The 27,701-nt window shown below is 40.9% G+C and overlaps 1 protein-coding gene across 1 annotated transcript in view; it reads left to right on the plus strand.

The window, feature by feature from the left end:
• The first annotated feature begins 6,143 nt into the window (after positions 1 to 6,143).
• Positions 6,144 to 27,701, plus strand: part of LOC311255024 (caM kinase-like vesicle-associated protein) — a 48,146-nt gene continuing 26,588 nt past the window's right edge. The window contains exon 1 of the mRNA XM_084349145.1: positions 6,144 to 6,363. The gene's annotated coding sequence lies outside the window, so the exon portion shown is untranslated. The remainder of the gene's footprint in view (positions 6,364 to 27,701) is intronic.

The following is a 27,701-nucleotide window of genomic DNA, read 5'->3' on the forward strand; positions in this document are numbered from 1 at the left end:
TGCTGCCTCTTGTACCATAGCAAAGTTTTTGTACCATCATATTGGGCGGTGGGGACATTTTTTTGTGTGAAATTGGACCATTTCAAATTGCAGCAATCAATAACGAGATGGAACCATGAAACTCGTTGAGCACACGGTCTGTCATTATTCCTCTGCTCCTGCCAAAGAACAAACTGATGTCTCATACTTTACTATCAAAGTTTCGCTGCCAAGTCTCATTTTCTAAGTAGATTTCTAAAGTATTTTCCTCATGCTGTCTTAACCTTTAATGTCTATTAATGTGAAATCTGTCTAGTTTTGATGTCCATTCTGTTGGCAGCCATTTGATATCTTTGTCAAATGTTAGTCTTGTTGTTTCCAGCCAGGGTAGCTTGTGTCATGGGTGGTACAATTCGAGGTGCAATTGAAATGACATCACAATCAAACTGATTATTTCTTTTGAAACAGGATGATCTAAGAACGTGGTGTGTGTTTGAATGTCTATGTAAGATCTATTTATTATATATTTTGTGGCATAGTCTGTCCAGTTGTTTAAGTCTTTTGCCTCTCAATCTAGGGACAAGGCTTAAATTGGAGCCAAGAGTGAAGTTCTCTTGCCTTCAATATCATAAATGTTTTAACTTTTGATTTGTAATGGTGATGCACTATAATATTAGCATATCATTGATATTGTACAATAAAGGCTTCAAAATTACATTTAAGTATCGGCCAGGAACAGACATTTTTGATAGTTTTAGCATAGCATCCTTTTTTTTTTGTAGTAATTGCCCCCATATGCCGTTACAATCACCCCTGCACATAGTGGCTTATACAACATTTGACTTCTAGTGTTTTAATCAAATATCATGAATCTAACTGTGCGTTTAGAAACGTCTGATGATGCTGACAAGTAGAACTCAGATACAAAAAAATTTATAGCTCAAGAGGAGTAATGATCAAAACCAAAAATTGTTCCAGCTGTCTCCCCCAGAGGTTTGAAGTAGTCCATGGAAACACTCATGTACAAAACATTTTGAGTACCTCAAACTGAAACTACTTAATGTTATATTCCACCACTGCTGGTGAGCACAACATGCTATCTAGCTGGTGACTGATTATAAAATCATCTTTCCCCCATCATATCCTCAATATGTTCACAAACACAGAAAAATAACCCCTCTGATCACGCGTTGCTATAGCAACTCCAGCTTGAGCACTGTGATGCTACAAGGCCATGGATGTCGTTGTGATATCAGGCGTTTGCAGTGAAACAGCACAGTCTGTCTGTGACCAAAAGTACTGGGCAAAACAAGCATTGTGAGGATGGATAGGGACAGAAAAACAACAAAGAAACTTCTGAGGTAAAAAGTAAACCACAAATATTACAAATGTGATGTGAGGACTGCACCCAGTCTGCATCAATCACACTGGTGAATAGAGACACTCTGTGGCTGGACTGAGAAAGAGATAAAACATGCATTACAGCCAAACCCCGACAGGAAGAACTTGTCATAATTCTGGAGCTGCTTGTCACTGAACTGATAAATAACTCTATCTTCTGTCTGACATGTCTCAGACCATGTGCCACAGAGAGTGCACTCCATCCACGAGAAACCATAGAAGATAAAGTGATCAGTGAACACACAGGTCCTCTAAGGCACATTTGAGACTTCTGCACAACGAGGAGCTGTGGAGCTGTGGGCCGGCCCTGAAGAACATGACATCCTGGTGACAGATCCCCAGCTGTCTCTCCGGTCCCAAGGTTGAGAAATGACAGCTGAGTCTACATTCTGCAATAACCGCTGACTGCCTCATTACATCACTGATATGGTCGTGACAGGAGACAAAGTGACTGACTGTAGGTGCTGAACGTATCAGACAACGCTCTGTGCAAGCTTTTCAACTCTTACCAAACGCTTGCATTGCTAATCTTGCCTTCTTTTACACTTTTTACAATCCTGCCAAACTGCTGCATAATCGGGCTTGTCTCATGGACCGGCATTATCGAGGGGTACATGTGCTGCTTTATTTGTAGTGCTTAATATGACATTATCCCATCAGTTATGTACACCTTTTGCTGTCTGACTGGGTACAGACTGTTCAGATTTATGCAAACAACCAAAGTTTGAAGAAACCTGTATCATTTCAGACAGGTAAACCACTTTAATAGACCAATAGTACCTAGTAACCCCCAAAATCCAACTGAACACCCCTCGTCACAACCTCAGAAACACCGAAGGCCCTCTCTTGGTTTACTGTTTGGTTTGTCCATTCAGGGCTGCCGTAGAAACATGGCAGTGTGACATACCAAACTCCCTGGAGGAGGCTCATTCTAAGGTATCGAAAACAAAATGGTTCTTATTTCAGGTGATTACACACTAATGAAAAATTTTTTTGCGAATATCTGACTTCCCATTTCTGCCCTTTAAATCCTACACAGTCGCCTAATGGGCACATACAGTATGAGTGGTAGCCTATTGATCTGGTAACTTTCAGCAAGGAGCCAAAAATTCTTCTAAGCCCCTTAGATGAAGGACAAAGGACCTGCACCAACTTGATCCTCTGCGCTAAGCTAACCATCTCCTGATGCTAGCTAACGGTCAAACATTAGAGTGGTAGGCTATCAGTCTTTTCTTCCAAAAAAGGATATTTCTGCAGGGCCTGCAGTATTTCCCATAACTTGGTCCTCTAAAGAGTGAATTTCTTAACAAAGCCCAGTCCCTTAGAAACGAGTGACCCTGCTGCGTTGTGATGCTCGTCCATCACTCCATCATAAGAGTGGCCAAGCCTGGCGAGCACATCGTGAACAGCTGAAGAAGCATGAACCCAGTTGGCAGGAGCTGTAAATGACCAGTATGGAGGCTTGGCACCTCTCAGTGGTTGCAGATGGCACCCAGCGACACCGGGGTCAACGTTCTGTCTGTGCCCCGCCAAAAATACTCGTCCTGGGTAGGAGGATCCGTCTTCACCTGCCTCAGCAGATCTCCACACATGTGGGTGAGGAGGCAGTCGTGTTCGGAGGAGGAATCCAGCTCTGTTTGCGGGAGGTGATAGAACAGAGATAGCTTATACATTAGTGCTAATTTATGCTTGGCAGGGACATAGTTTGAGAATGAAGAAATAGCATCCTATAATGCATTCAGACATGTTATCAGAAAACCTCGCCATGTGATTCCAGTTTGTCTGGTCGCTACTGGATTCTTTTGACCTTTGTTTGCATCATTCTGAGCATATGTGGGGCATCGTACAGTATCTGTCACATCGGGTGAAAAACATCTGCTCTCTGAGTGTCCAATGTCTCGATCCATGAGCATCCACTGTTTCCAGGTCCTAGTTTTATGTATATGTTTCCCTTCATGCTTCATTGGTAATATGTGTGGACATGCAGACCCTTGAGGGGTTGGGTAAGGCGCAGAATGTTAGAGCATGTTTTCATCTCCGGATACAATCAGATGTCAGCTGCAGATGTATGCAGAGCTTCACCCCAATTACATCAAAAGCCTACATTCTCATGTACCACTTCGAATTGAGCCGAGCCGGTTTTGGTTTTATCTGTGCAGGTTTTGAGATATCTTTCTCTGAGACTTCTTCAGTCACAGCCTTTTTGATGTCACTGAACTACAACCCGGAAAAAAAAGCGGGGAGGCTGCGTAAAACGAATCCAATCCTTGCTTGTGAGCGACTGAACGATATGCATGGTTTGATACCAGAAGTGTTAGTGAGAAGACACTGTTTTTGAGTTTTCTGTGAACAAACTGTGAAAGAAAGGCCGGATAATCTGACGGATAAAGAAACAGTTCAACAAACACTTACATTCCTGCATTTCAATCAGGAGAGACTTCACTTTGAGCGAACAATAAAGATTTTATTGCCATGTGCACAATAAGAGAATGTCAAAGTCTTTGGCGGTGAGACTGCATCGTGACGTCTTCATATTTGTGGAGGTGGTGAAGCTGTGTATAGTGTGGAGTCTAGACACTGGTGGTGGTGGTGAAGAGAAAATCGAGGATCTGATGGTAAGGGGGGCTGATTCTGGTGAGTTCGACCTGGCCACTGGATGTGAAGAACAGTCACACAATTTCCCGGAAAAGGCAGCTGACAGCAGCTGAGAGGAAAATGGATTTGAGGTTTGACTGCAGTGACATAATAGGATGATAATGTTCTTGGCAAAATCTGGTTGGTTAGGTGACAAGAGAGGAAACGAATCTCATGTGGTCAGCTGATTAGAGGAAGCAGAGAGAGCGAGAGGTGAATGGCAGAGGTTGTCTCCTTGATTGAACTCACGCTGAGCTTCATCTATCTGAAGCTCATAAACAGATCAACATGAGTAAGCAAGCAAAGGCTCACAGTACGTGTTAAGGGTGTAAAAAAACAAGTTGCTATTAATGAACATCGTTTCTGTTTCAGTGAATGAAGATGAATTTAAGAACCGCTCAGTTCTCCACTTGTGCAATGTAGAGTGATGTTCCACTTTACGAACATGTCTTTTTGCTTCCTGTGCCACCTCTACAGTATGCGTCTATAGTTACCTATGTTTTTTCATCCGTAACTTTGTTTGCGTCGAATATTCTGTTAAAAGTTTACCATTCATTTTTGTATATAGTATTTTGAACATTTTTCATCATTTAGATAATTACGTAGATGTCTTTCACAAGAGTCATAGCAACCTAACGTTAGCGTGTGGCTAGCTAACATCGCTAAAGGATCAGAAATGTTGAAAACAATTGGTCAACTATTAACAATATATACAAAGTGAACAGTGAAAAGTGGAGTATTTTAGTTAAACTATGGAAAAGGACGGAGATAACTACAGATGTAGAGTTGGCACCGAAAGGAAAAGGACATGCAGTTTGTAAAGTGGATCAACGTCACACTACATAAACCAGCAGCCCAGCAATGAGTCAGACACTGTCAAAGTACAGACAGACTGTTAACTGACAGTTGATGGCCGGTCCATGACCAATATTGTTTAATTGTCAAACAAACATTTATATGCATATTGTGAGAACTATAATTGAAGCTGCTGTAAGCGTTGCGGTCTTTTTTCTCCCGTCGCTGGCAGCGCAACAATTGGTAGCTTTATAAAGCCCATAAAGACTTTTGCCCACAAGCTTCCATTGTGAGAGAAGCAGCTAAGGTGGATAATTTGTTTTGATCATCACAATGAAGATGTGAAATGACTTTCATTGTCATAATTTGAGCCATTCGGTCCAATAAAATTTGGAAAGTCTAGAGGAGCGGTACAATGAAATCATTTTTATCCCCATTCAAGTTAGACGGGCACTAAACCAGAAGCTAGCCAGCTCGGTCGGCGGTAGTGTCCAGTGCGCTCGCTCTCTGGGCCCCACGACACAGAAGATCCGGGTATTTTTATACCCGGGAAGTCAAAGCGCCGCTGAGCAGCCGTCATATGAAAGAACGGGGCTCTGCCTCCAACACTTTATCCAGATTTAATCTATCTCTCTGCTTGTTGGCCGAGCAGGCAGGACCGCCTCTTTATGGAGTTCTCTGTCCTGATTGGCTTAAGTGTGCAGGGATACCAGAAATATCTTTTCTCTTTTACTGCATGAGCACTAACATGATGACTGCTGGAGTACAGAGCTATTTAACACTTATTTTAACAAGAAATAACACTCACAGTGGCAATCACAGTCACAATATTAAAACTGCCAGGAAACACGTTATTAATGTGTCCATCACTCGACACGGGCAACAATAGAGTGAGTCTATATAATTACAGGCGCACTAATGATGTACAGGTGAATGTGAAAAGAGGTCTTTTCTGTTATTTAGTGTTTTATGTTTTATGTTGAACTAATTTAGCCTTAATTGACATTTTAACATTCATATTAGTGTTCAGGGAGGGATGAGCTGCACAGGTTAAGATGGTGGTGAGGTGAGAGTGAGCAGTGTGTGCTGGTTTATCAGATGGAGCCACAGGCTGCACATCTAAACTATAACACACTATACATCCGGTCTGCAGGGATCTGGACGCTCAGATCGCCTCTGACCCTTCTCCTCCTGTACGCGCGCTGGGCTGGCTGGCTGTCCTATCCGCTGTGCGCTCTGGACTCTCACCCTCCTCCCCTCATCTCCTCTCCTCTCCTCCCCTCCCCTCCTCTCCCCTCCCCTCCCCTCCTCTCTCCTCCCCTCCTCTCCTCCTCACCGCGCGGAGCTCGACGCGCACAGGCACAACAGATGGTACAGTACTACAGGCTGCAGGAGCGCAAGAATTTGATGTAGGAGAAGAAGAAGAAGTACTTTTATTTATCCAAACTTCACAGGAACGTTTAGTGTAGCAGGAGCGAGGGGGGGTTCTCCGAGGACAAACTCGACTTTGACAGTCACTGGATCTACGTTTAAGAGGCGGAATTTGGTGTCAAGGTAAGTTGGGATGTTTTTTTTATTGCTGGAGAGCCGTTCACATTTCCGAACCAATGAATGCGCAGAAGCACCAAATGCGAAGTGTTTTTCCTCCTTTATCGATGTATATAAGTCTATTGTAACACTAACAGTTGAAGTTTGTTACATAATATTTTACAGAATGAAGAACAACGGATGAAATTGCGCTCCGGTGTCAATTAACCCACCATCAGATGTATTAAACTGGGGTCTCACACTATTAAAGATGTTAGTTTTCAAGATATAATTTTGAACTATTTTACAACTCAGTGTTTCCAAAACTAATCTCAAGATATCCACATGGGAATTTCTTCAAATTGAGACACTGACATGTTTGTTTTAAATTGTCAAACTCACTACAGGTGCAGCGTTAATGTGGGTTTGAATTAAGAACGAACAGACGCATTAAACCTCCTCATTACCCTGATTCATGAGAGTCTTTTAGCTCCTGACTTCATACAGCACCATAAGTCTTCTCTGTGGCTCCACAGGCGCACGTCCGTGTAAGTGCTGATGCTGCAACTCTGTGGGGATCCTGCTGCTGATGCCACAACACTGAGCAACATTCAAATGATCATTTCTACTGACTTACTTAGCCCTCCCTTCCCCCTCCCCACGGGGCAAACTTTTGAATGTGAAAAACCACACAGGCAGCTCCGTGTCAGAGGTCAGTAATGCTCCCTGACAGTGTCTCTGGTGGTTTTTTCCATCTCTGGTGAGAAGAGGTGGCTGCTGAGGTTAAAGATGGTTTCAAACAGGGCGACCTCAGGCAACAGTGGGACGATGACACAAGACCCTCTAAATATGAATGCAGGAAGTCTAATTATGACTTGTATGGAAATTGAATACCCCTGCTCGCTCTGCCTCGGATGCGTAATGAGATAAAAGCTTTGAGACAGTTTGAGGTTAACAGTCGTCAAACACATTTTTTTTTTTGTTATTCAAAACACATGCACTGACGACCTTTGTGAAGACATGAAAATTAATTAGCTTTATTTTGGAACGGCGGCATAATCAGTGTTTTGCACGGGGGCCGAGTTCATCAGGAATAACTCCTGCTGCCATCAGCATGCAGGGAACAGATAAGGCTTTTTACTGTAACAGCCTGCGAGACTCTTGACACTAATCTCTCTGAACTCTCGCATGTTCCCTGCCTCAGAAGAACATTAGAGAGCAGACACTCACTCTCACATTCTAGGATTTAATAATCAGCTCTCAATCTGCCTCCTGACTTCATTATTATTAAGCCGCTACTTAGATATAAATTCAGGTCTGAACCTTTGGCAGCTGAGTGAGCCAGCTGAGCCACAGAGGAGGGGAAAAAAATGCCACGATGGGAGCGTTTCATTCACCCATATGTCACGTCTTTAAGATGAGCCATGTGTGCCGGGTCACCACTGAGCTGTATCTAATGATTCGTTCCGCCACAGAGGAGGTCCAGACCTGCGGTGGACCCCAGGTGGCCCCGTGGCAGCAGCAGCTACAGGAAAGAGCAGCAGATTAGCACACAGCCTCGCAATTTGTACACAATTAGATCTCCGGGGGAGAGCTGCTCCAACTTTGTGCTGCATCCGCTCTCGATTCAGCTGCTGGCACGATGGGGACGTGTGGAAATGTGAGGATGGGTTTGAAAATGCGAGTGCAGATGTAGAAATGTGATAACGCTTGTGTAATTCTTCAGGTGACAATGAATGGAAATAAATAAGTCAGACAGTGGAGGAGGTGCTCGTGGGATCAAGTCATGCCTGCTCATTCAGATGTAATGTATGAATCCTCTAAAAGTGCTGCACCAGTACATTCCAGTACACAGTGTAACAGTGTAAATGTAATGTATACAATCAATATCTGCCTCTACTAGTCCTGTGGCTCTCTGTGAGGGGTGGACCATGTGGTTTTTTCAGGGTTGATCCAGATTTCCATTATGAGTAATCAAGCAGACCTATAACTGATTTTTGTAAAAATAAGGTCTTAAAATTCAAATAACCAGTGATGGAATGTAACTAACTACAATTTACTCAACTACTGTGAGGTATTTTGATGGAGTATTTCCGTTCACTTCAACCCCACTACATTTATTTGATTACTTTACAGTTAGTTACTTTGCAGATTCAGATTAGTCGGTGTTGATGGCAGGGTTGGGAGGGTTACTTTAAAAAAGTATTCTGATACAGTTACTAATTCCCTGTTAAAATAAATGGAGTCAGTAAAGTAATCCAAGTATCACAATATTAAAGTGATGTTACTCTCCATTACTTTTGGATTACTTCAAAACCAAGCGTACGTTAGTAAAGACGAGAGGAAAGAAATATCAATAAGATGATTTTTATTTAACGTTACACAACTCTTGTGTATTCGGTTTCACTCGAGACCAGAGTGATTGTTATGTGTGCATGTAAATGGTTACAGACTAGTATATCATTCTTTATTTAATAATTGTAATCCTGTTAGTAATCCTCTTTTATACAGAATGTATCAATAATCTAATCACAACCCTTTTTACCATAACTTTACCAGAATACAGTTTAAAGTTATTCCTTTTTTGTATCCTAATTATGTAATTCCATTACTTTATTCGGTTACTCCCAAAGCCTGAAACCGGTTATTAGTGATCAATATATACATTTACAGTAAAAATATAGTCTTAATGTTTAGATGTAACTAAATGTAACTAGCTACAGTTTACTCAAGTAAGGTACTTAAATACAATTTTGAGGAACTTGAGTATTTCCATGTTACGCAACTTTATATTTCCACTCTGTGGCGTGTATCCAATCACATAGTGATGTGGGCGGGACATTGAGTGAGAACACAGAATGGTTTTAAAATTAATTTAGTCTATCGGCGATCAGACACAAAGAGCACAGGTACCGATAACTGGAAACATCGGTCTACAGCTACTCTCTGTATCCTTTGTCTCTAAGATATTACACTTATATTTTTCTCTCCCTTGCTTGCGGCTTTAACTGTGCTCATTAAAATTTTTATGGGACCTGTGAGAGCCCTCAGTCACTAATGTTTCTGTGCGAGAGCCACACGACAAAACTCATTTCACCATGTGTGCTCTTACACAGTCGAGGAGAGCACTGTGCTGCTGAGTACTAGTGCCTATCAAAACACACAGAGCAGCAATATTGGAGTATAAATCGGTGTGTGCTGCAGCGAGGATATCATGTAGAGGGGGGCCGGAGAGATCAGCCAATATGGGAGATACTTTACTTTTCATTAATCAGAAAAACTCCAACAAGTGGAGGCTGTGGATGAGTGTGGAGAAGTTTCCTTGTTTGTTTGCCCAACTTCCATGTGTCAGCCTGGGAGGGCAGGGTCATTTTCTCTGCGGAGAGTGAGGTACACATTTTGACACTAAAGCACAGGAGTTGTCACTGTTGCTGACATTATTGCAGAGCCAGGCGTGCTCCTGATGTGGTATTTCATTATATTGTCGGTGGTGTTGTGAGGAAAATAAGAATAGCAGGCATTTGAGTGTGAGCGAGGGACCCGTATTATACAAGAGAAGGGAGTTTAATGACTTAAGTCAGAGACAACATCCCTCAAGTGTGGAAGGGTTAGATCTAAAGTAATAAGATAGGACTGGCTCTTTTTATGAGAACTGTGGTGTGTGGACTGTGAGCGGAGTCTCTCGCTTTGAAGAGTGGAATCAAAAGCGTGTGGATACTCAGCCACTGCAGAGGCTGACTGTTGTATTGACTTTACATAACCCGCATGTGAGGTAGAGCTCATAATACAGATTCCTGCCACACAAACTGTATATTCTTTATATATTTCCCAGTCTCAACAAACAGCCGAGCTTATAAAAATGCTACGTAGCAGCAGAGGAAATTGAATAAAGTGATACATGCTTGCTCATTAGGAAACATTTCCAAACAGCCTGCAGATGTATTCTGTTTCATAAGTGTGAGGTCATGCAAATATGAATATGATGCTTTAAAGGAGCTCATCCCATATACTAACATAATCATGCAGCTCTATGTCTGTTAACTGCTGCCACCATTAGCTCGGATTGAGTGTGGAATATTTTAGTCAATGGGCTCCTCCAGTTTTCCTGCTGCTCCCATCCATCACACCCATCACCATCATACGCTGTCCTCATGTGACTCTGTCGGCCAGGCAAACATAAGGGACGCTGTGCACTCAGAGAATATCAGCGGCAACACATGGGTTATTTTTTGTAGCCGTTTGAGCGCTCTCCATTTACAGCTGGATCAATACCCTGCTGTGAGGAGCGAGCGAGAGTAAAAACGAGGGGGATACTACAGTGAATAAATCCTGCAGTGATACCTGTAGCAGCCGTTAAGCAGCCGTGCCGTGCAGCGGCTGACATTAAGCTACCTAATCTCAACATGAAAGAGAAGATGCTCGTGTTTGTGGACAGATGATTGATGCATTAAAAATGAACACACTAAACATACAGCGTGTGTGCATACATTAGTGGTTGATTGTCAACATCTTTGTTTTAAGAGCCCCTCCATGCACATTGTTCTCTGATGGTTATTTATTCATCACTATGTGTCAGTAAATGTCTGCTTCAATGTGAGCGATCATTCAGATCATCCTCTCTCTGTTAACACACCTCACAGCTGCTTATTAGTAACATTTCTACTTTCTGAGTCTCATTTAGCAATGAGAAAACGTAACTTCATTTTTAAATAGATTTTTTTAATTGGTGGATGGCCAAACAAGGTGGGGGAGTGGACACTTCTCCCAATCAGCCAATTGAGCGCTGCAAAAACTATATATGTCTACTAATTTTAATATATTTAGTATTAAGTATATTGTAGTATATGTGGTGTGTTTAGTATTAAGTATATTGTTGTACATGTAGTATATTCAGTATTAAGTATATTGTCGTACATGTAGTATATTTAGTATTAAGTATATTGTTGTACATGTAGTATATTTAGTATTAAGTATATTGTTGTACATGTAGTATATTCAGTATTAAGTATATTGTTGTACATGTAGTATATTCAGTATTAAGTATATTGTTATACATGTAGTATATTTAGTATTAAGTATATTGTTGTGCATGTAGTATATTCAGTATTAAGTATATTGTTGTACATGTAGTATATTCAGTATTAAGTATATTGTCGTACATGTAGTATATTTAGTATAAAGTAGATTGTTGTACATGTAGTATATTCAGTATTAAGTATATTGTTGTATATTTAGTATATTTAGTATTAAGTATGTTGTTGTACATGTAGTATATTTAGTATTAAGTATATTGTTGTATATGTAGTATATTTAGTACAGGTTAGGTATATTGTATATTGTTATTTATGTAGTATAACTAGTATTAAGTATATTGTAGTATAAGTAGTGAATTAGGTATTAAGTATATTGTCTTTTGGTCAAAATTTCTCATTAAACCCAACATAAAACACAATCATCTAGAAAGTAACATTTCAGTGAGATATGTGGACATTTTCACTTGTTCAATAGCATTTTTTGTACTAATTACAAACAAGAAATGCAGTTATTGTTTTTTTAAAATGTATTTTTATAGTGGCATTTTTTCCAGTGAGGAAATGCATGTGATGTCATTGGACCGTGGAAGTCACCACAGTCGCTCCCATTCCCTTCACGCAGGCAACACTCAGCATCTGCCTTTGGGCATTCATGTAGAAAAAATGAACATGAACACAAGTAAAACAGAGCTGCTGTGCAGTCAGCTGCGCAAACAGATTTGGAAACAATTCAGGTCCTTGAAAGGTCCTCAGAAAAAGGCAAAAGAAAAAAAAAGCAGTGGGAAGTAATCATTCTTCTTCTTCTTCTTGAACCTTTATTTTACTTTGAAAAAACATTAGGGAGGTAACCTCATTCACAATGGTTACCAACAAAGACAACAATGTATTATAGCTAAATGTTAAAGTACAGGATAAACATGCTAATGAGAAAATAAAAATAGAGATTAATACAATGTGTAAAAGAAATAGAACAGAAATTAAATAGAACAGACGTGACTTGAAAAAATACATTTCACCCTGTTCAGTTCAAATTAATGTGGAGCAACAACTTATTCTGTGAGCGAGGACCATGATTATGTGAGTTCAGACTTAAAAGGGATGAGCTACAGTATCGGGTGGAAGCATCCGTTTTAAAGACGTGTAATATTTCCGCATTAAAATTTATTAAAACAAGTCCTTTGTTCTATATTCTGTTGAGTTGTGCACTTACATAATTCCAAATGTTTCTAACGACGCTCAAACCCAGTGAAATCCTCAGTTTTACACAAGGTAGTAGTGCGTTTCACTTGAGGCTCATTAATGCCCAGTTTACATACGATAATAGATGTCTGTTTGGAACGATATAATCATCACGGCCCATATACAGTACTTCCGACACTGTGTTCTTCACCATTTTTAAAACTTCTTCCTCTTGTCTGCGAGGTTGGTTCCTAGGCGTAAGCTTTCAGAAAACGTGCAGAAATACGGATGAAATGAATGCAGAGTACCAACTGAGGGCTCCATCCCTATCCATACAGTATGCAAATCTAACATAATGAATAAATGAGCCTTTAGTCGCCTGCCACTATAACTTCCTGGACAGCGTCAGGGAGTGAGGAAGGAAGTCTGTGAACGTGTCCCAACATAACATGACTTTAAAAAATGACCACGCTGTGAATATTTCTGCCTCGGTCACGTAGATAGTAGTATATAGTTTTATTGGCAATGGAACAATGATCCTACATGACTGGTGTCTTTTGTTTTGAATGAGAGACACCTAGCAGCACAAACTACATATTGTGCATTGAAACCTTTATGTATTAATTAAAATTTAATACTTTAGGAATGTATCTAAATCCTAAGTCATTAAAAATTAATGCTGTGTAAAATAAAAAAAAACATTTTTTTAATGGGTGTAAAATAGAACCAGCACAGTATCTATATATACACCTGTACACTTATGTATCAGGTAACTACATTTCTGGCTGCATTCCAACTTCCTCAAGACTATTGACTGGCCTCTACTTCATGTCAGATTCTGATCTTTACTTTTTAAAGATATTTTCTTTGCTCCTGTCTGGATACTGCACCTCTTCAGGTTCTCTGCAGACTTACAAAGTTTGTTTTGCCTGTCAGTGTCGTTTAGGGAGGTAGTGTCATCTTCTACAGGAAGGATAGATGTGGATTAATCATTCTCATCTGTGCTATTCTCTCCTGGCACGTTTTTATTCTTGTCGCAGGTACCTCGGAACAAGTTGCTGACTGTCATCAGTCATTATGAGTTGTATCAGAGGGAGCGTTTAACAGCAGTTATGTTTTAACAACATGTCCCACTGCCTGTGCTGTTTATGAGACGGAACAATTATTGTTGATTGAATATAATACAGCTAGACTGATTTAATCAATGTCGTCAATCGTGATGACGACAGTGGAAGCGTCCAGAAGGAGTGTTTCTGCCCTCAAACCTCATCTTTAGTGAAAGGGTTACTTGTGGCACCATGCAGCTTCAAAGAGCCACCCTGCCTCGCACCCACAAATAGAAAAATTTGAAGGGGAATTTTAAATGGAAGTGGATTAATATTTCACCTCAACATTGATTCATGCTGCCACTGTAGACATTCTTATCTGCGAGCAAGTCGCTTATGCAAAAGCATGCGGTGACGTTACCGCGGTCTTGATCTGGCACATCCTCTCCTCTCCACTGTGCATTAGAAGTAATGGGCCTCCTGTGTGGAGCATTGCTGTCATCACCACTTAGATTGTCACCCCAGCTGCCTGCTCTGTCATTTCCTCATTCACAACAGCGGTGGAGATAACAGGGGTTGAAGCGATAAAGGCTGGGGTGAATGGGAGGTATTATTATTGACTTGCGGTGTTTCTGACTACGTCCTGAAGAAATACATGGCATTTTCCACGATATTTGAATGTGCGAGCAAATTTCTCAGGTGACATTTTGATGCATTAACTCAGGTATCCAGTGTGGTTCTGCTCTGTGCAACAAACACCTGATGAAATGGATTGAAATTTCCATCTTCTGTTGCTCATCAAAATCTGTGAAAAAAACAAGTCTAGCTCGAGAAGATGTAATGCAGAGAAATGGGTTATTTTCTCAGAGAAAATTAAAGATTAAAGCTTCCAGGTTCTGTTTGTCATGTTTCATGCGTCAGTCCAGTTATTAAATTCTCAGCCCCTTTTAATAGTGCCTCCTCTACATGATGTACCGGTCTCCACTGCATGTTGCACAGGTGAAGGACAGGGGAAATCTATTTTCATTAAAGTTGCATGACAGAGGCTGAAAACAACCTGCAGTTGCATGACTACAATCGATGCTGCTCCCGCATGCTCTGGTAGTTTGTCACCGTGGTGATGCTGGTTGAAACGTACTTTGAGTTGACACCTTGAATCAGGACTTAATGACGTCCTGTCATTGGCTGACAGTAATATACTACCGCACTGTTTTTAGACACCTTGATGGGGAGGCTGAAAAGGCTTTATTGTCTGTGTTTTTCTGTTTTTTGGATGGATTTTAAGCACGCTTACAAGCTCAGCTTTGTCAGTTGGCAATTTTGAAAGGTGTAACAGTGCAGTTTTGGCTTCTGGCAAAGCAGGAAGGGAGGAGGGTGGGGTATAGAGGCTTGGTAATGGAGCAGAAAACATCTGTACAGACAATATGCAATTAAATCGGAAATGTTAAAGGAGGTCTGAGTCACCAGGGGGAGCAAAAAGGAATGATTTTTTATCCAAACAACAAAATGTAATCACTATGTGCCCAGCAGGCTTGATCACTTACAGTACTTTTTATATTACAAATGAGTGAATGAGTACACGATGTGCAAATGGAAACAAATGATTTAATGGTTTAATTACCATTTAAAGTGCGTAACAAAGTGCATTTATGGGCATCCGCCAGTATCTTTACTGCCAAAGTAAAAAACAGAGCAATAAACCTGTGAGATTATCATAATTATCACCTCTTAATGTTATATAGTGAACTAATGTGTAAGCAAATACTTGTTTACATCCAGTTGCAACATTTTCATTCATTTAAAACGATGCTTGTGTCTACCTGATAAATGTCAGTTTAATGTTCTCTCTCTTTTAGCTCTGTTTTTGGTCTTTACCAACCCTGGAGTTAAATATCTGGCTCTTTAGCTGCTAAATGTTCCAATATGTTCACTAGCTTCTTGCCAACGGCTATTTGGTGCTGAGCAGTGAGTGTACAGTGGGTTTGAGGTCTGTGCAATTAATCAAAATATTATCGAAACTGCAGTATGGGTGAGTGCAACATCCAAAACACACAAGCTATAATTTTTTTATATCATGTGTGACAGAACAGCATTATAATGGAGTACTGTAGCGCTGCAGCAATGTCCTGACCTTCAAATCTTGTTCTCCAGAAAACATGTTTGTTTGGTACTCACCCCAGCAAATGTCAAATCATCATGATTTTAATAGATTTTTCAGCAAAAACGAAAATTGTCATGCGATATGATCATTCCCAGAAATGATTCAGTTAATATAATAATATATAATTATTTATATATATTTATAAATAATTAGTAAATCAGTAAAAGTAAATCAGTAAATTAGTAAAAATAAATCGTAGTATCAAAGCATTATTTCTTTTTTGCCATATCATGGAGTCCTTCTGGGTTTTTAGAGATTTTTTTCTTTTTTTTTTTGTCTGCTGTGGCTAAAAACAACATCATGAGAGCAGTGAGAGTACACCAAAACAGTTGCAGCCAGACAGCTAAACAGCTCGCAATCACTATAAAGCTCAGTAAAGCCACGGGGGAGTGGCAGATTCAGCTGATAATTCTCTGTAGGTTCATCGCTATGAGTGTCACAAAGGGTGCTCCAGTTGATTGGGCACCGATCATTATCTTCGATATCCTTTGTAAAAAGTTTGATTGGTGGTCTCTATAAAGCCCGATGAGAAGAGCCTCTGCTGCACGCCTGCTACTAACAGCTGACTAGCTCTCCCTTTGCCAATATCAATACGGATTTCAATTCCTACAGCATGAGAGCTAACAGCTAAAAGAGCAAATAGATGATTGAGCTTACCACTTTAAGCTGACTGAGCTAACAGCTGATGCAGCTAAACAGCAGAGCTAAACACACAGCAGGACTGAGAGTTTCTGGTCAGAGGAACATGAAGTGTGAAACAGTGAACTACAGTTTAATTTGACCACACAACGAGTTTACAATATATAAAAGTACTGAAGTACTTTAGTTGAGCGCAGTTTGTAGGTAAAAGCACTTTGGGTTTGGAGTTACAGACACTTTATATCATCGACCAGGTGGTGGAGTAGTGGCTTCAGGGCACAAAGACCTCAGTGCAAAGACTGTGATTTTACTATGTCTCTAATAACTAGCAACTATAGATATCAATAAAGTAAAGAAACATCCTTTGGATCACTGATCGCTATCAGCTAATAATGCTTCCAGCAACCAGTGATCAGCCCAAAAATCGTGATCGGAGCACCCTTATGCGACACCTTTAACAAGTTTTCTCATTGTCATTTTATACATTGTTATAACAATATACATTACAGTCACTTTAAGAAAACTGGAGCACCATATTTATTAGTTATCAGGTATTTCCCTCAAATGATGTAGTCAGAGCTTGTTGAACAGAAGGTTGTAACCTTTCGTTGCCTCAGTCTTTCCCACATCTGATTCCTCTGGTAGCCTAAAAAGATCCCAAGCGAGGTTCAGTGTGATTCATAAAATCACACTGAACCTTGCTCAGCAGTAAAAAAAAAAAAGAAGTAAATTCTCACTATGTCTGTCTTTGTCTGTGTTGTAACAGAGGAAAAATGTGGGCATGATATTGTTTATAAGAATATGAAACAAGTTTATGTTTCTGACCTGCGGGGGCTTCATTAATCAGCCTAAAGTTTAATTTAATGAGATGCAGCAATTTCACATCGAATGAGATCCACTTTGCAAAGTCTTTGTCAACAGACAAGGAGGAGGGAAACCAGGCTGAGAGAGCAGGTGGTAGACATTAATGAGCCGATCCAATAAGATTCATTCAAAGCGACTGTTCCCACTCCTTCTGTGGAAAGACACAATAGTCGCACTGATCCATGCGGTAATGCACATGAATATTTAATCAATACTTGCTGTTTGAAGACATAAACAAACTTCTTGGACCTCCAAAAGACGAACGTGGAAAAGAAAATCTTCTAAATTTAGCAACATGCAGCATTCAACACACACCCTCCTCCAAAGCAAACGACGCTCCTCTCTGCATTGAGCAGAAACGGTACTGTACTATGATGCCACACTGAAGGACTTTGTAACCAAGGCAACTAACAACAGGCGCAGAGAATGGTCAGATTAGCCGGTGAAGTGTGAAGAGGAAGCATTTCAGATTTTACATAAAGCAATACGACGACGCCGTCTTACACTGAAATAGTGAAAAAAAACATTTCATAGATCTCGTGGCGTTGTGGTAACTCATCAGTCTTTCAAGTTGCATAAAAGAATGCAGCAGCTTTTGCTTCACAACCAGATGTTTTGGAACAAAATCGAGATTTCATTCCAAGTACATAGTCACAGTGGAATATTTGAACACGCGGCTCAAAGGCTGAAGGCACGCCGCTGAACGCAGGGCTGGAGATGAGCTGATCACATACTTCAGTGAGAGAGCTTGGTGGAGGTGGATGCCTCCATTAGCGACAAGGATTCACACCTCAGTCATTCATCTTACCACCTCCCACCGCACTGACCCCCTGTCACATGTTCTGAGTCACCTGGCTCCTCGCCACTCCACCCTGCATGTTTCTCTCGGTGTGGTACGTCAGCCTCTCTCTGTCTTTCTTCTCATGGAGCACACCGAACGCACCAAGAGCAGATTAACCGTATCGTTGCCTAGACAAAGCAAGAAAACAGAGGAAAGTATATTTAGGTACAGGCTGCTACAATTGACTGGAGAAAGGCTTCAGAGATATGCTTTTCATTCACGTGGGACGAAAAGAAGCGCGAGTCCAGCTTTGTGGTGGATAGTAGGTTTTTGTAGAGCAGTGAGGCTGGACTTACAGCCACATGAGCTCATACGAGAAAGGCCGACCCCCGTGGGCTTTCAGTGTTACGGCTCTAATTTTCCCAGCACACATTTCTGTGTAGACACTCCAGTGTTTTCCCTTCCATTGCCTTTAGGGGGGCATCCCGCCCCCTCAATGAGACCCCCTGCCCCCCCCGAAACAAAATCATTTATGTTATGCAACTAATTTATGCACACTTTCATTTCAGCACAGTGTGAGAGTATTTACTGTAGTTTCTCTCCTCTCTTCTGCTCTCTGTGTTTGACCGAGGGCGGAGACCCTCTACACACACATACACAGAGCAGAGCAAGGGAGAGACAGATGAAATGAGGGTAACACTGTTGCTACTGGTTACAAACAGGCTCACTTATATGCTGAGGGGTTCCGTGTTCATAGCTGAGCTCCCCACTAGTTCTCTGTGAAATCTGGTGGAAGTGATGAGTTTTATGTGGAGTGTGCATCGGACTGGACTCCATTAAAAAAATAGCCTTTTAAATGCTACATTGCTTGTCAGTAAGCAGTCATATGGTGACTTAGGAGGCAATTTGGTTTTGTGTGCTCTGATTAATTTGGCATGCAGTTGAGACACTAGTTATAATTTGGTTTTAATGAAAAGTCAACTCGTGGCATTGGCTCCTGTTGTTCTCCACCACTGTTGAAGGAAGAAGGAAATAGTGGAAGAAGTAGGTTTTAAAAGTGACATTTTCTTTTTAAGTAAGTGCTGCACTGTGGTTCATGTGGATTTCAAGATGACTAGTAATTATTCTTTGGTGTGTTCATTGGCATTTAAGCATAAGTGTTATATTTGAGAACAGAATTGGGTGTCGTGGTAGGTTGTGGAATGAAATCGTTAATTTGGGTGCGATGGAGGCCACTCTTGGTTAACTATGTTAGAGGGTTAATTGGTACAATTCTGTCAACATCAGCACTGGACATTTTCACTTTTATTAAAGTAGACCTGAAGGAGTACTCAAACCTGGGGCCATCCGCCCTCTTAAAGCAGTCATCCAAGTTTGTTTGTTTCCATGCTGGATGGATTTAAATGAGTCACTCAGTTCAGACTGGTTTTATCGTGCCTGCAGAGTTTCATGTTATTTCTGCCAGGAACACTGTCGTCATGAAGATAAAACTAGAACAGAGCCACATGTCACATATGACATAACACAGATTTCAGTTTAATAGGCTCCAACATGGATACATAGCAGCTATGTTGGATTAATAAGGAAGTAGAAGAACAATAATTGTACAGAATCTGCTCTAAAATGTAATGTTATCATGTTTTGTGTATGAACAGTGTTATTATCTTGAAAAAAAAGTGGCAATGTCACCTCAAGGTCCACTCACAGTTACTGATCACATGATCTTTATTATAAGCGTTTGTCCATTCATCATGGAATTGTAGACAATTACTCTACAGCCATGTCGGAAGCAGCTCTGTGAGGCTGTACTTGACTGTAGTTTGGCGGTGCTTTAAATACTAATGACTCCGAAGATGTCATTGTGAGGGAAGAGTGTTGAATATGCTGTAAGGATCACAAAGTAAATAATAGAAATATGCTGCTTCCATTAAAAGCAATCCACCAGTAATTTGTGACTGCATTTACATGACTGGCCAATGCAGCGCCTTGCTGGACAACGTGTTGCGTTGCAGCAAAAGTTAAGCAGGTTTTATGTAGGTTGCCAGAGCACCATGCGTTGGCACCCTTGCTGCGTCAGTCGACAAACTCCATTTAAATGAATGAGAGGGCTTCAACTAACTACTACTGAATTCATTCTGTAAGGCCCATGAATATCTGTGCATTGAGATATTTCAGCCTGGACTGAGGTGGTGGACTGGCATCCGGAACAACACACCAAAACTATGATCCCTGAAATGGAAATTTCGGTCTTAAAATCCATTACAACTGGATTTCACCTCCATCTTATATTGTACATCTGATGTGAAACGACTAAAACCTCCAGTCGGCTGCTGTATCGACCTTCGAGAGAGAGATCGTTATCTCAACCAGTGTTTGTGCACTTTCATACATAGCAATACAAACAGACACACAGCTTATACTACTACATTTTAGTTTTTGTATATGGAGGCAAGAAACTGCAGAAATAAATGAGGTGTTGGCAGCTGTGTTTGATGTAGAGAACATCATTGGTGTTTTTTGGGATCAGATGATAATTTGCTGAAGGGGTGTGCATGATTTACACATCCTGCCTGAACTTCTTGCTGAGTTGATATAAAACAGTTCGGCTGCAGACATTAGCTCAGTTCTTTCTCGTTCTACTTCAAAGTAAGTTTTTCTGGCTCGAACTTGATGATGCTTCATCTAAAAGTCAAACACAAGCATAAAAAAAGGTTCATAAATTAGCGACACCCTTAGCTACATACAGCACAATAGCTGAGTTGTAGTGCAGCACAGGACCGGTCCAGGTTTGGACCGTACTCTCTTTCCCTTTGAGAAGGACAAATATGATCACACTGTGGGTGTGAAACATGCATGAATGCCTAGAACAATTTAAGCATTGGCTGAAATGCAAAGCTGGATGACGTTTTCTTAGTGGCCATGTGTCCCCGTGTGTTCAACGGGAAGTGTAGCCAGCATGGGGACGGGGTTTGGCTCTGCTGAGGAGCAGGTGGGTCTGACCAGTGGGCAGGCGGTGCCGTGATCCCACCGGGACTATCATGGCCATATCGGGACAGCTCACCGCCGTTCACTGGGCGTGTGCTTACAGTGGGCAGCAACACATGTACTCGCACCGGCCTGAGGGGCGGGAGCGTGTCCTCCCAGCAGGAAAACTTCTCTCAACGCTAAGAATATGTCGTCTCATGCATATAGAGGCGGTCCTCCTGTCCCCTCTGCTGTGTGACCACCTTGTAACCATGGAGACAGTGCTATTACCTACACTAATTTGGAACTTTGAAACCACTGCAGTGTTATTCAGCCTCTGATTATGACTTGGACTTTCTCTGAGCCATTCAGCAGTGTCTCCGACATCTGTTTACCTGCACACAGTAAGACATACAGCTGCTCCAGTTTACAGTCATTTGTAAAGCAGCTAGGAATTGAGTGCAAGCTGGCTTCTCTTGCTAAGTATTCAAAAGCACACAGCAGTGACACGAGCCTAATTTTCATGAACATTCTGTCAAGAGAGATTATGCATCCCTCATCCTGCTGGGTTTTCTCCCCCAGAGAGAATAGCTTGTAAATATGATGAGGCTGGGGAGGATAGAACAGAACTGACTTACATTTCATATTTAGATACTCTAGTTTTTGTTTTTTTTGTGTGGAGAATGCATGGGCGAAACTACAGCTCAGTGATATATTTCTTGGCAAAAATAATGCTACGATCCCAATTTAAGGACCGGTGCGGTTGTTAATCCTGCAGGAGCCGTCGTTCAGCAGCCAAAGCTTCATAAATGATGCACAAACACGTTGAGAGTTGTTATTCCCAAATATGACACAATGAGTGAATTAACCTGCGCTCACTGCACGTCTGAAATCATCAGGGTATGACTGTGTTTTAAAGACCTCGGCAAACATCCTGCATATTTACGCCCGCAGCTTTCTATCTGCAGGGCGTCTGTCAAGTTGTGTCTGATCTAATTAATGACTCCTCAGCAGTTTACCGATGGCTCATTTGCACATGGCTGCCCAAGCCCATGGGTGTTTTTTTTGTGGTGACTGTCGCACCAGAACGGCTAACTTATCAACTTTGTGTTTTATTCATTCAGTTCATTTATCATGCTCAGTTTTTTCTGCCCCTCCCCCACTGCCGAAGCATGCACGCACACAAATACACACAGAGGAGTAACCATTCATTTGAGAACGTGATGCTTTCCTCTGCTCAGCTCTCAGTGCCAGGGGAGAGTGTGGCTGTCAGATCGAGGTACTGTATTTGGACAGTTATTATGAATCCTGTCTGCTACACATGCATACTGACCAGCGTTCTGCCTGAAAGCACCAAACACTCGCTTTAAAACAGTAGAATTACTACAATAGAAATCAAAGACACATGAGAAATTCAACATTAAAAAATGTGTCTGAACAATTTGTTACCATAACACCTCAGAAACATCAGCTTATAAAGCACATGATCGACCCATACTGTGTCAAGGTTTCATTTTATTTTTGTTATACAGCGTTTTCAGTTAAGTTGTCTGACCATAGGCCTTTTCTATTTAATTTTCTTTAATGTTATTTAAACTTCTTAAATCACACTTAAATTCAGATCAACAATAATATCATGCCTACGTGTGTCGGCCTTGATCTCTTTCATTGAATCCAGTATAAAATGGCCACCTTTGGGCTCTTACATTTATGGGTTAGCAGATAGTCACATGATCAGTATGGACAGGTTAGTTAGTTAGATTGGTCCAAACATTTTGGTTCAGTTTGGACACATTTTTTTTTAAATGTTATGAAAAAACGGCATTACTTTATAATAACCATAATCAATAAATGGTAAATTGGTAAAGTTATAGTTCTAGTTAATTAACTTGAAATGCTTTATAAGCTATTTATTAAGCAATTGTTTACTGTTAAGTTGCAACTGATGCTTATAATACTTTGTAAATGGTTAATGAATACTGTGTAGTTCATCTGTAAATATTAACTGGACGACCATTATGTCAATATAAAGTTGCAAATGATCTTTATAGACCTTAACAGTTGCTTAATAGAACATTTCATTGTTTGTTAACAGTGAATTAAATAATAACTAGAGTTCAATTAACTTTACATTTGTTTAAATTTAATTTATTTATTAATTATGGGTATTATAAATGTTCATGTAACATTTGTTGACATCACTTGACCCTGAAGGTGACCCAAATGAGAGATACCGTAAAACTTCACTGGACATTTAAAATTTGAGGTCCAGCAACATCTTTTCAAGTTATCATATTCAGATAAAAATGGACCTGATTGATGAGTGCTGTCCTTTTGTGTGCACCGCCAACTTCCATTGAAAACTGTTAAGTAAAGGCAATATTTTTTTGTCATTCAAAATGCATTTCAGTGTCAGCTTGTTTATTAAGCAGCAGACGTTTTAGTTCCACTGTTTGTTGACCTCAGAGTGAGGTGCTTGTATCTTACTAATGCACGCTGCTAACAATGCAGATTCAGTTAAAAACACTAAAACAACAAAGACCGTTGTTGTTGAGGCACCCACTCATTTTCTTTAGCTAATTAATCTGATCTAATTTGAATAGAAGAATAAATGACCCGATGTATCGACATGAGGAGGCTGTGAAGCAGTATCACCAAAAGATCTGAACTCTCTGCAACCCTTGAGTAGCAATAGATGACTTATTTTGATCAACTAGGCCTTCAAGCAACACACACACAACTAACAACTGAATGACTTACTGCTGACCATACTGTGGTCTATCACTATACTATGGTCTGGGTGGAAACTCAATAGTGATTGGCTGCAGGGTGTCAATTAACTCCTGATATACGGACCCCAATGGAGCTCCTCAAGTTCCTGTGAAACTGTTCACCATCCTAAATGTATAGCCTGTATCTAATCTGAATTTTTTTTATTTGCAACATCATCCTCTGAACAGCAAAGGATGGCGCCTGTAACATCGATTTGATATCGATTTTGGGAACGTGGCTGCCTAGCTAGCTACTCTTGTTTTTAAACATACCGTCAAATTCTGTTAGGGTGACTGTTTGTTAACTATTGGCTAAAGGCTTTTATGAGCTGAGTGGACTAGTTTGTCTCCTGTTGCTAAGTCTTGTCTAAGGTTCATCCTGTTTGCTGGAGTAGTGAACAGTTTCCATCGCATAAGAACCTTATGGGATTGCAATGATTGTTCCAGGTATTAGTCAAACCCTCAGGTGAGTTATCACTTGTAATAAACTTTATATTTTGACCACAAAACACTTATATAAATTAAATGTGTAACTCTTAGTAGCAGATACCTCGTCAGGCATTATCCTTTACTTATGTCACATTTGGAGCAGGTAATTGTAACACAGCAGCAAATTAAATCATATCAGTATTTAATCCCACTGTTTGTTTTGCTTGGCCAGCAATTCAATTTGAACTCATGTTGAATCATAACAGTTGTAATATGCTGCCAACAACTCAGTCCCTGTCCTCTTCCATTAGTCTCAGAAGTAAAGGCAGTTAAACTCAAACATAGTGTGTCTATGAGCCCAAATACTAAAGAGGAACACACACACACACGCACACGCACACACACACACACACACACACACACACACAATTAAAACAAGTGTATGCTCATAGCATATATATATAATGCATTTCTTCTGCCCGAGGCTTTATGTGAACATTTACTATAATAATTCATTACTGAAATAAAAACTTCGGTCTTCAGCTGGAGGCTCTCTGTATTTACACATGTATGTGCATTCAGACACAATAACGTGCATGCACCTGCACAGCTGAGACAGTTGTACACGACCTATAGTTCACAGATTTTTGGTAAATTAGTGGAAACATTTTAAAGTGGGTTTAACAAAAGACGTGGTCTGACTCTCTTTCAGGTACTTAATATCTCATTCCAACAACTGTGCCTTCGACGTTCATCCTCGACTGTGCTGCAGCACAAATTAAAACAGCAGAAAGAGTTGAGACAAGCATCACATTAGCTAACACGAACTGATACAGTATCATTGTTCCTTTTTCTAGGCTTCTCTCCAAAGCAGCAAGCGTTAGAGAGAAACTTCTCTTTGATTTCACACCAAGCCCTCAGACAACAACAGCTCTGCAGCAGTCCAACCCATCAGTTTCTATCCCCTCCAAGAACCTCGTAACACACTTCTAACAAGCAGCGGCATGGTGCCCTGGCCGTGAAGTCCCTTCATGCTGTTGGGTGTTATTTGCTCTTGCAGAATAAAAGAGAATTTAAATGAACGTGCGGATGGCTTTCAAGATCGGACTTGGATTGATTGCTAACGAAATCTCAAACTACTTAACTTGTGAACAATGACGAAACAAAAAAACAAAATCCTGTGTACAGGATTGAATAATTCCCCCCGAAATGGTTTTCATCTGCTACGCCGCATTGTGCTCATCTGATGTTGGTTTTCCGCTATGGAGCGAGCCAGGTCGGTTTCATACACGTTAAACCTTCCTCTGCAGTGTCCCTGTTTTTGCTGACTCACGGTTTTCAGCTGAATATCAAAATCTGCTCCACTGGAGCTCCAATTGTGGCAGTTAGTCACAGGACCGAGACAACAGATCTGTACTGCTCAGTCGTGTTGAAACATGCGTGATATTATTGGCCTGACTTGAATTAAGAAAATCCCACAATTCTATATAATATTAGCTTGCTTTCTCTTATGCATATTTTATGCACATTTCAGCATCATTTGATCTCTTACATAAAATATTTTGAAGTATTTTGCTAAAAAGTGCAGCGTTTGCACTGCCCCACTCCCTGCAGATCGAGGCTATTTCATTAGCAGAAAGACATCACATAGAATGAATCTAAACCATGCAGATACCCACATCTTCATCATGCATATATTGCCTTTGAGCAATGTATTCATCATAGCCTGTTCAGTTTCAGTTGTGCTGGACTTCAGACAAAACCCTCCAGATCTGCCTTGTTTTAAACATCAGGCTCCGGGTGCCTGCAGCAGCAGCAGCAGCAGCAACAGCAGCAGCAGCAGCCCCCCCTCTGTCAAAGGCATTTTCATGCTCTGAACTTCCTATTTTCAGTTCAGTGAAACGATGATATAAGAAGCCTCCTCTCCCCGGTGGAGAATAGAGCTGTTCAAACTGAATGAGAAGAGAGAATAAAAGATGGAGCTACAGCACACGATGCTACGCAGAGATAGAGCGGAAACTAATGAGAGCGTTAGACACAATATATTTACACAACAGACTGTGTGAGAGCACGAGGAGTTGGTGCTGGAAAGATTTCATTGTCATACTAGTGTTAAGGAAAAATGTGTTCTCTCTTTGTGCCTGCAGAAAAGATCTCGGTCTGTTTGCCAGAAAGATCAGATGTATGACTGTCTTTTTCTCAGTGATGAAACCTTGTTGCATTTTCATGGACGGTGATGTCGTCCGGCCTGTTGGTCGGTCAGTGAACTGGTACACCAGTTTGTTTCAAACGGAAATATCTTAAAAACTATTCCATTGATGAAAGTGATGAATAGTTGATGACTTTTTGCACATTCATGGTTCTCAGAAGATGAATCCTAATGACTTTGGTGATCATCTAACTGCACCACCAGGTCAGATTCTTCACTTGTCCACAGTCAAGGTTTCCAGTTAGACATGGGACGATATGATAAGTTCAAGGAGATGGGAATGCACATTGGAGCTGCTGGAGCACCTTCCTCTGGCACTTTCTGCAGGTGCAGGTGCTGTTGTTCTTAAGTTTGGGATCCATAGTATTTCAACACATCTGATTTGAGGGGGATACTGATGAGCAAGTCCAGCCCTCAGCCACGGTTACAAGCGTCTGATTTTGGAATGTCTGGAAAGATGGAAGCTCCACCGATATTGTCCCATCCCTCTTCCCATTAGCGTTGGGCCAATGTGAAAATGTTCAAACCAGTTCGATAATAAGCCAAATACCAGAAGGGACCAGTAATACAGAACTTTACCACTCGATGTGACAGCCACTCCCAAGTGAAACATAATGAGAGACCATGGATGAGAGTGTAGTGGCACCACAGTCACCACCACAAGTCACCATTGAACTTGACTTTTCTTCTTCTGGAGTTTAACATCAAAATGACAAATGAAATAAGACTCTGGCAACTTGAGAAAAGATGGCATTAGCTACATTTCAAGTGCGTATGGGGACCTCGCAAGTGACACTGTCTTCCGTAACATTTTCTTGCAAATGTTTCACAATTAAAGCCTTGTTAAGAAATTGTGCGCTCAATCGCTGGAGGGCTTTTAATTTGAAACAAATACAGGAAGAGTTTGTATCATGTGCTACTAGTATCTGTGTGTTGTTCAGACAGAGATGAAATACAGTTTCTGCCCTTGTTAATACTGCAAATTTGACTGCTGGACCTTTTGTACAAACCAATATATATACTATGAAGGTGCTAACTGTAAGCGTGGCCTCTGATTCTCAAGACCAACCAGAACTTCAAGTATTTCTTTTATTTTCCTCCAGTCTCTCGCCTTCTTCCTCTCCAGTTTATCAAGCAGGTTCATAAAGCCATGGGACAAATTTTTCTCTTGAGTTCAAACATTTGCCGGCGCAGCCACCGGAGCTCATAAAGTACTGACAGCCTCGGTTTTAGTGTCTCTCCTTCATGGGCCATCACAGCTGAGCCTGCTGAAAGCAGATTCAGGAAGT

The sequence above is a fragment of the Pagrus pagrus genome (assembly GCF_965226575.1).
Source record: "Pagrus pagrus genome assembly, chromosome: 3".
Classification (NCBI taxonomy): Eukaryota; Metazoa; Chordata; class Actinopteri; order Spariformes; family Sparidae; genus Pagrus; species Pagrus pagrus.